This window comes from Sceloporus undulatus, chromosome 7 (genome assembly GCF_019175285.1).
Source record: "Sceloporus undulatus isolate JIND9_A2432 ecotype Alabama chromosome 7, SceUnd_v1.1, whole genome shotgun sequence".
Taxonomy (NCBI): domain Eukaryota; kingdom Metazoa; phylum Chordata; class Lepidosauria; order Squamata; family Phrynosomatidae; genus Sceloporus; species Sceloporus undulatus.
Window position 1 is genome coordinate 5197259 of NC_056528.1, and position 8822 is coordinate 5206080.

Genomic DNA, 8822 nt, shown 5'->3' on the forward strand with positions numbered 1-8822 from the left:
AAAAAATCTTTTGTTTCAGTTGTGAACTATCATCACCACAATTACATTCTCCTATACCGAAAAAGCCAGTATGTCAGGGAAGAAGGATGGTAACATAGCCCTCTCCCTCAAAGCACTAACTTTCTATTTGCAGGGTTAGATGCAATGCAACTCAAGTACAGCAAGAGGGTGATGAAGGCTACTCACTGCCTTATTTTCTAGTCTGTGCCTTGAGTAGTCACTTACTTTTTGGGACTACAACTGGGGTGTTGTGGGAGCTGTGGTCCAAATTAGAAACTTTCCAAACTCTGGTTAAGGCGGGTCTCTTCTGTGATGTTTCAGAGCAGCAGTGAGAACAATTAAATAGCTAGATTTGTAAGTGTGGAAGTGAGCATACAAAGATATTTCACCCTGGAGGTGAAGCACGCAATCAAAATGAAGCAACTTCCAGCCACTTTGGAAGCATGGCGTTTAGACAACGCACATCTCCAAAGTAGCCTGAAGCCACACTGAAGCCGCAGTCTGGTCCTTAGGACCAGAGCAAAAAGAAGCCGGGATAATTTGGCTCCTGGCGGCACAGGTCAGCCCCTGCATGCACAGTCCACCTTGGGCACAGGCCATGTGGTCAATGGGGTTCTAACCCACCTCTGGCCGGAGTGGACTTGAGCTGCTCTTTCATGCCTGTCTGCTCCAACCCTGAGGCATTTGATTCGTCATGAGGGAACATAGTCAGGATTTGGTCTTGAAAAAGAAGCATGAGCCTGGTCTTAGGGCTTTTTGTCTAGAGTTCCCAATCTGAACTTGTGAGGACAGCACACCTGCTGGGATGGTGTTTTAATGCTGGAAGCATTTGAAAGGTAGAGGAGTGACTCAGAACTGTTAATCATCCTCTCCTCTGTGCTCCATGTTCAGAGCATATGGACGAAGGTGGGCAAGCGCATCCCTCACCAGCTGCCTCCCTCTGGATAGACTCATAGACTTGGAAGGGACCACAACAGCCGCCTAGCCCAACCCTCTGCCATGCAGGAATATATACACTAGGGTGTTTCCTCCTTTGATAAGTGTTAATACTGTACCTTAACCCTCACCTTTATATGATGTTTAACAAATTATGTTTATGATATTAATACAATGCAATAATAAAAGGCAAATAAAATGTTAGTGGTCCTATCCATCCGTTTGCTCAGCCTTTTCTTTCTTTTTCTTTTTTATTGCCACCTTGGATGAGTCAGGGATCCAGAATCGTATCTATTATTTTCATAGTTAGCTATTTGTCTTTCTTTAAAGAGCTCGATGTAGTGGATGTGATTCTCCCCAACCTGCATTTCATCCTCACAACAGCTCTATGATGTTTAAACGGAGAGTCAGTGGCTAACTCAAAGTCACCAAGTGTGCTTCATGACTGTGTCTGGATTTGAACCTGGGTCTCTTCAGGCCTTAACCAGTATTCTCAACACTACACCCTGCTAACTACTGTACCTTTGGTTTCAAGTGTCTGAACTTTGGAAATTTGATCTCGCACAGGGGATTATGCATTATATTTTTCTTATTTGTTAGTTCTGTTTATATCTTTGCTTGCCTCTAGTGAACGAAAGGATGTGTCCATGGCTCTCCTGTCTCCTTTATTCTTCTTTCAACCCTGTGAGGTAGGCCAGGCTGAGATAAAATGACTGACCAATTCCACATTCAGTTTTTGGAGGCCCTGCAGCCTGTTCTCTTACAAAACCTGGCCAGTCCTGGGAACTTCCAAATGATTCCTTTTGCCAAATGTCTTGAAGGAGAAGTAGCAGTCCAAACCCCACAAAGACTTTGTACACCTGCCCAGACCACTTTTGCCTTTATCTTCTGAAAGACTTTTGACAGCATCAGTACTAGGAGGATGGTAAAGGAGGGCTGGAGAAACACAGGATTTCATTGTTGGGTTGTAGCAGCCATCTACATTACCTTGCAATAAATCTTGAACTAGGGAAGCATGGGATTGTGCTCTAGCCAATCCTACTATACTTATGTTTACAATAGGCAAGACAAATGTGGTATCTTCCAACTCTACGATTCTATAATTCTATTACTTATATGACCTGGTTGTTCCATTTCACATGTGCATATTGTTAGTTTTGGATAATAAGCGTGGTGCAACATGTTGTTCTTCTATTTTGCAATGTACAAAACTATCCTTATCCTTTCTATATTATATCTGACTGTTAACCAAATTTTCTGTTAAAGAAGTAATGCCTAGGAACACATCTACTTCATTAAATTAGGTATACCTCTTCTGAGCTAGATGTCCCAAAGTTGCATGAGGAAACTTCTTATATTCTTGTTCTAAACAATTATTTATTCAGAACCATGAAGACTGACACCTTGCTTTATTTTAAAGGCAGTCTCAGTTGTAGAAAGCATAATCTGTATGCAAAATGTCTGAGATTGAAGCCATGGTAATCCCAAATTAGTCTGAAAAGGTCTTCTGCCTGAACCCCGAAGAGTTACTGCCAGTCAGAGTAGTCAGCACTGGGCTAGATGCACAAAGACTCCAACCTGGCATAAGGAGAGTTGCTTCTGTTCCAGTTCAGATAGTGGCCTAATTTTTCATGGCGGACATCCTGTGTGGCTTTCAGATTGACAATTCCTCATCTAATGTGTCTGGTGTGGTTTCAACACTTTTCTGATGTGGTTTTTGACTTGATTGTCATGATAAAAAATCATGGGGGGTGGGTGGACAAGAGAACAGAGATAGCCGTTCCATATCATTATGTTGAATGAGAGAGAAAAGAAATGGATCCTTGGGTGTGCAGGATCTGCTCTCCTCCTCATTCTGAAGGATTAGAGCCATTTCCCTTTTCCGTGTTGGTTGAATACACAACATGCTCTCCTTCCCTCCAGTTCAGCTGAAGCATGGAAGCTAATGAATTAGCCAAGAATTTGAGGATTTTGGCTGTTGCTTTTTAACACAAAGAAAGAAGGCTCTGTCCCTCATGGTTAAGGAGTGTGTATGTGTCTTCAAATCACCATTGACGTATGGCGACCCCATGAATTTCACTGGCAAAGAATGGCCAGAGGTGGTTTCACCAGTTCCTTCCTCTGAAATATAGCCTACAGCAGCTAGTATTTGTTGGCTGTCCACCATCCAAGTACTAATCACGGCTGACCCTGCTTAGCTTCCAAGATCAGATGGGTTCCTTTTGGATATTTAGGTCCCACTGTGGTTGAGGAGATAAAACGGGGGGGGGGGGGGATGAGGGCTGCTGAAAACTTAGGCCTGTTACAGACTGCCAAAATAAAGCTGCTTCGGGTCTCTTTGGAGGTATGCTATTTAAATGATGCATGGGTCCTAAGAGTCTGGAGGTCGCACCAAAACCACACTCCATTCCTAAGCACTGGAGTGCAGCTTTGGTGCAGCTTCCGGATTCTTAGGATGCATGCATCATTTAAACAGCATGCCTTCAAAGAGACCCCAAGCAGCTTTATTTTGGGAATCTGTAACAGGCCATAGAAACATAGAAGTGGAAGGGGCCTCATGAGCCATGAAGTCCAGCTAGCTGCTCAGTGCCAGATCTCCAGTCTTGCTGGGTTGATACAGGGGAATCTTACACTGTACTGTGTTAGGCTGTGTACTATATAGTGCCTACATTGTGCCTCTAGGGATTGAAGGAATGTGTGCTCATGCGCCACAGGTTGCTCTCTTGCAGATCTGAGGTGTCTAGGAGGATCCAACTCAGGAAAGTGAACGGGGCAGCCACAATGAACAAAGATCTTAAAAGCTCCCCATTGGCAACATAGGGTCACGGTGATGTCTTCTGGAGAAATGTCACACATTCATGGCTGTCCCTGATAAACAGGGATTGTAGGGGTTGGTGCTTTTACCTCCTCCTCCCTGGATTTCATTTGCATGCTCTGTGGTTTCTGCTAGAAGAACCCCTCCCTCCTCTCCTTTCCTCCGCAACCTTGTGTTTCTTATTTCTTGCGACAAAGGCTGCCCAGAACAAATCTTTTTCTATGCAAATCTCTTTTTCTTGGCCTATGAACAGTTGTTCAAGGTCCAAGAATTTCTTCCCATGCAAGAGAAAACACCAAAGGGAGTGGAACGGGACAAGAGCCCAGGACAGACTGAGTCTTTGGAGAGACAAAGGGAGGTTGGGGGGGGGGGGGGGTGGCTGGGTTCAGAAAAAGACATCTGGGAATCTTGCATGACTTGGAAAAGCTTGCCTGAGACGTGCAGGATTCTATATTGTTAGTACTGGTTGGGAGGAGTGGATTGGTGGATCAATTCAGAGTCTCTTTTACTATGAAAATCCTATGATGAAACACTGGCCTGTTACAGACTGCTCAAATAAAGCTGCTTTGGGTCTCTTTGGAGGCATGCTGTTTAAATGACGCATGCATCCTAAGAATCTGGAAGCTGCACCAAAGCTGCACTCCAGTGCTTAGGAATGGAGTGTGGCTTTGGCGCAACCTCCAGACTCTTAGGACCCATGCATCATTTAAAGAGCATACCTCCAAAGAGACCCAAAGCAGCTTTATTTGGGCAGTCTATAACAGGCCACTGTCTCCCATTCCTAGAGGCACCATAAGTCAAAACTAACTTGACAACAATTAAAATCAAGCTTGCTCCATCCTCAATATGACACCCCTTCAAATATTAAAACATGACAATCATTCATGTCATCCCTTAACCTTCTCTTCTCTAGGTGAAATATACCAGCTCCCTAAGCCACTCCACATAGGGCATGGTTTCTAGACCTTTGGCTATGGACATAACCAAAAAGCCCTTTTTATTGTTCTTAACTTCACTAGTAAGCCTGAGCTTGTTTTGTGCCTCGGCTTTTCTGACTTTCTCCCTTCACAAGCTGGCTATTTGTTTCAATTCTTCTTTGGTGATTTCCCCCTTCTTCCATTTCTTGCGCATGGCCCTTTTGAGTCTTAGCTCAGTGAAAGGTTCTTTAGACATCCATCCTGGTTTTGTTTAGACACCTCTCATCTTTCTTTCTCACGGGAACTGTTTGGTTAGGATCAGATCTAATATAGATCTGATCTCCTTGTTCGTTCTCCCACCTTCTGAACAATGAAATTGTCTGCAAGGCAAGTGAGGAATTTCCAGATGCTGGTAACAAAAATGGAAAGGCCTTTGCCTGCAACACAACCTACTTGTGAGCTCCTGAGAAATGTTCGACTAGCTGCTGTTGGTATTGAGACTTAATCCAAATGTACTTTGAAGGAAGAAGTTGTTCATTGTATCCGGATCTCTCTGTCCCTCTTCATCCCATTCCCACCTTGGGCATCATTAATTGAGATTACTGGTCATTGTTTCCTCCCACTTCCAACACACAGAATGTGACTGCCCAGTAAATAATGCATCGCCATATAATTTGGCGTGGATGATATTAGTGGATTAGTTGGTGGAGGGCGGTAGAATGAAGGCAGTGAATACATAAAAGTGGCAGATGTGCAGGGGGAGCTTTGGGGGGCACTGGTATGGCAAAGGGAGGACACAGAGAGGTCATTTGTGAATGGGGTCGGGAGTTCATGCGCTCCGCTATATGAATTACAAGGTCCTTTCAACTGGATTGCAGATGGAAAGATCCCTTTTGCAGACTGCATTAGGATTAGAGGCATGTTGTACTGGAGAAAGCAATCAAAAGGAAGAGACAAGAATTCAGACAGCTATGATTTGTACCTTCAGTTAGGATCACGAAATCATACCATAACCATGCCACACGCGCATGTCAAGAGATCACTTGGCAAATGTCAAGAGAGCACTTTCTCTCTGTCCAGCCGACTTCTCAGTCTTCTTTGGTGGGAACAAGAGAGAGGGCCTGCTTGGTGGCTGCTCCCAGATTGTGGAACTCCATCCCTAGGAAGGCTAAAATGGTTTTTGTTAATCCTGTGGTCTTGAGTTTAGGCAAAAGTCCTCTTCACTGAAATGTGGACAACAGACTGAGGCGTATCCACACTACAAGTTATAGCACTTAGATATCACTTTAAACTGCTGTGGTTTGATTTATGGACTCCTAAGATTTGTAGGATTTTCTTAGGCAAGGAATGCACAGAGGGAGCTTTGTCAGTTCCTTCCTGGTAGCCTACAGCAGCTGCCGCTTGTTGGTGATCTCCCATCCAAGTACTAACCAGAGCTGACCCTGATCAGATGGGTTCCGGTGCCTTCGGGGTATTTAGCCCTCCCCATGTCTCTCTATCCTCAAAAGCATCACTTTTGCTTTCTATGGTGCAGTATAATATGTGTCAAAATGTACTAAAAGAAGTGCTACTCTGCATAAAGGTAGTAAATAATGGGGTTTTATTTTGTTAATGAGAATCCTATAACTATTCAGGAGGAGGATGCTCTTTCTGTTCTTTCTGCAGGCCTTCCCCACATTGCAAACCAAGGGACTGAATGGCTTATCTTTCAAGTGTGAACCCAGGCTTATGCTTAAGGGCGTTCAAACAAGCTGGGCTTCGTAAATCCACTTAAAACCAAGGTTTGTTGTTGGATTACATATTCCATTTTGTTTGGGCATTCTTCCCCATAGTCTCTGCTTTGCCTGTCACACAAAACTTTCCCCTTTGTGGTTCGTTGATCCATATTCACAAAGAGGAGGGCAAACAAGCTCAGTGCTTGCATTAATCCCAGATCCCCTGGCTTAAAGCAATATGAAAACACAGCAGGAATCGGTGACCTTTGTATGTAAAGTTGATATGTGTACAAGAGGAATACACTAAATTAGTGACAGTGGCAGTAATTCAAGACAATGCAATCTCTCTAGCTTTACTGTGCCAACGTAATGGTTATTATGGGGGATGGAACTCTAGACTGCATCCACACTGTGGAAACAATCTGGGTTGACACTGCTTTAACTTCCATGGCTATGGAATCTTGGGAATACCATTCTCAGGATTGCATAGGATTGAGCCATGGCGGTTAAAGCGGTGTCTGGAACGGTGTGTGGCATCATGACGTCCTGGGAGTGGCATCAGGACATTGCGCCCTGACAAAGTGCTGGTCTGTACAGGGCCTTAGTCTCAAAGGTGCTATAAGACCTCTCTACATGCCTAACCAGTGTGTTTTGGACTACAACTCGCATAATCCCATGGTAGCCAGAACTTCTGAGAGCTGATTTTACAAAGCATCTTGAGGGGCCAAAGATCCCTTTCTCCCCTGCTCTGTCTGTCTTTACCTCCCCTTTTGTGCCCACTGTCTCAGCCCCACCTTGCCACCTGCAGATGTTAAAACGCTTGCCTTCTGGTTAGCTGCTCTAGCCCTTGGATCATTTTCTTATCAAATGAATCCCATGCCCAGAACTCTTTTTGCAATGCAAATTGAACACATGTGCTGAATTCATGGAGGGCCTTTCCTGTGCAATATTTATGTATCTTGTCAGTGTGTCCGTAGATTAGAGTTCTGTTGTTGCTGCATCATCATTGTTGTTGTCACTACTACTACTTTTGCTGTTGCTGCTGTGTATCTATCTTCAAGGCATTTCTGACTTATGGAGACCCTAAGGCAGTGATGGCGAACCTGTGGCATGCGTGCCAGAGGTGGCACTCAGAGCCCTCTCTGTGGGCACATGTGCCGTCGCCCCAGCACAGAGTTTGCCAGAGTTTGTTACTAGAAAGCCAGAGGGGCATGGCACTTTGCAATAAATAAGTGGGGTCTGGGTTGCAGTTTGGGCACTTGGTCTGTAAAAGGTTCACCATCACAGCCCTAAGGTGACCCTAAAAAACCTATCACAGGGTGGTTGTTTTTTTTCCGAGGGGGTTTGAAACTGAAAGAGCATGACTTGCCCAAGGCCTCCCAGTGGGTTTCATGGCTGAGTGGGGAATCGAACCCTGGTTTTCAGAGTCGTAATCCAATACTCAAACCACAACACCACACTCGCTCTGATACCACTATTATTAATACCGTACCCATCATTATAATCATTTCTCTGCCTAGTTTTTTATCTTTAAATTCAGTTTTATTTCTTTGTTGAGGACTGTGAAGTAACAGGACTGTGCAGTAACAGGGTTGCCACCCCTTGAACCACTGGGAATGGGACTCATTTTGTCTCTGTCTCCATCCCACTCCCAACCCAGTGTTGCTTTCTGAGGTTTAACAAGGAGGACTAGGAAAGTTTGCCTTCTAAAACACACACACACACACACACACATCCTCCACTATTTATATAGTTCCTCCAACCTTTTCAAATGATTTGTCTCCTTCCTTGGAGGTCTTTAAACAGAGGCTGGATGGCCACCTGTCATGGATGCTTTGATTTAGATTTCCTGCATGGCAAGGGGTTGGACTGGATGGCCCTTGGGGTATCTTCCAAGTCTATGATTCTATGAGGACCCCCAATAAGGGCTGCATCCTATATACCAGCTTTGTCCTCTAGACATTTTAGTCTTCATATCCCAACAACCGTAGTCAGTATGGTCATTGACCATTAATGTTAGGAGTTGTGGTTTAAAGCATAAGGGGAGCACCAATTGGGGAAGGCTGCTATATAGATTTACATGGAATTTGAAGCCATACCACTGAACAACTGAAAGCCTCTCTCAGTTGCCAATGGCAGCTTGAAAGCACTGCACTAGAGTAGGTAACCATTGCCTTTTGTATTTCATGCTCAGCTTATGGGGAAAGGTTAACAGCATCAGAAGACATCACTGCATAGTCCTCCCAGAAGCTTCTCTCATTTTAATAAAGGTTTGGGATTAGGTGTCCTTCTCTTTTCTACAACACTTTTTCCCATCAGAGATGGCAGGTGGGTGGATTGGCTCCCTGTGCCAAATACTTGATTTCCCAGCCTTGAGTCTACCATCGCCTGGAGCAGAGCGCATGGACTGTTAGTGCTCTTGACCTCCAAGTGGCTTTG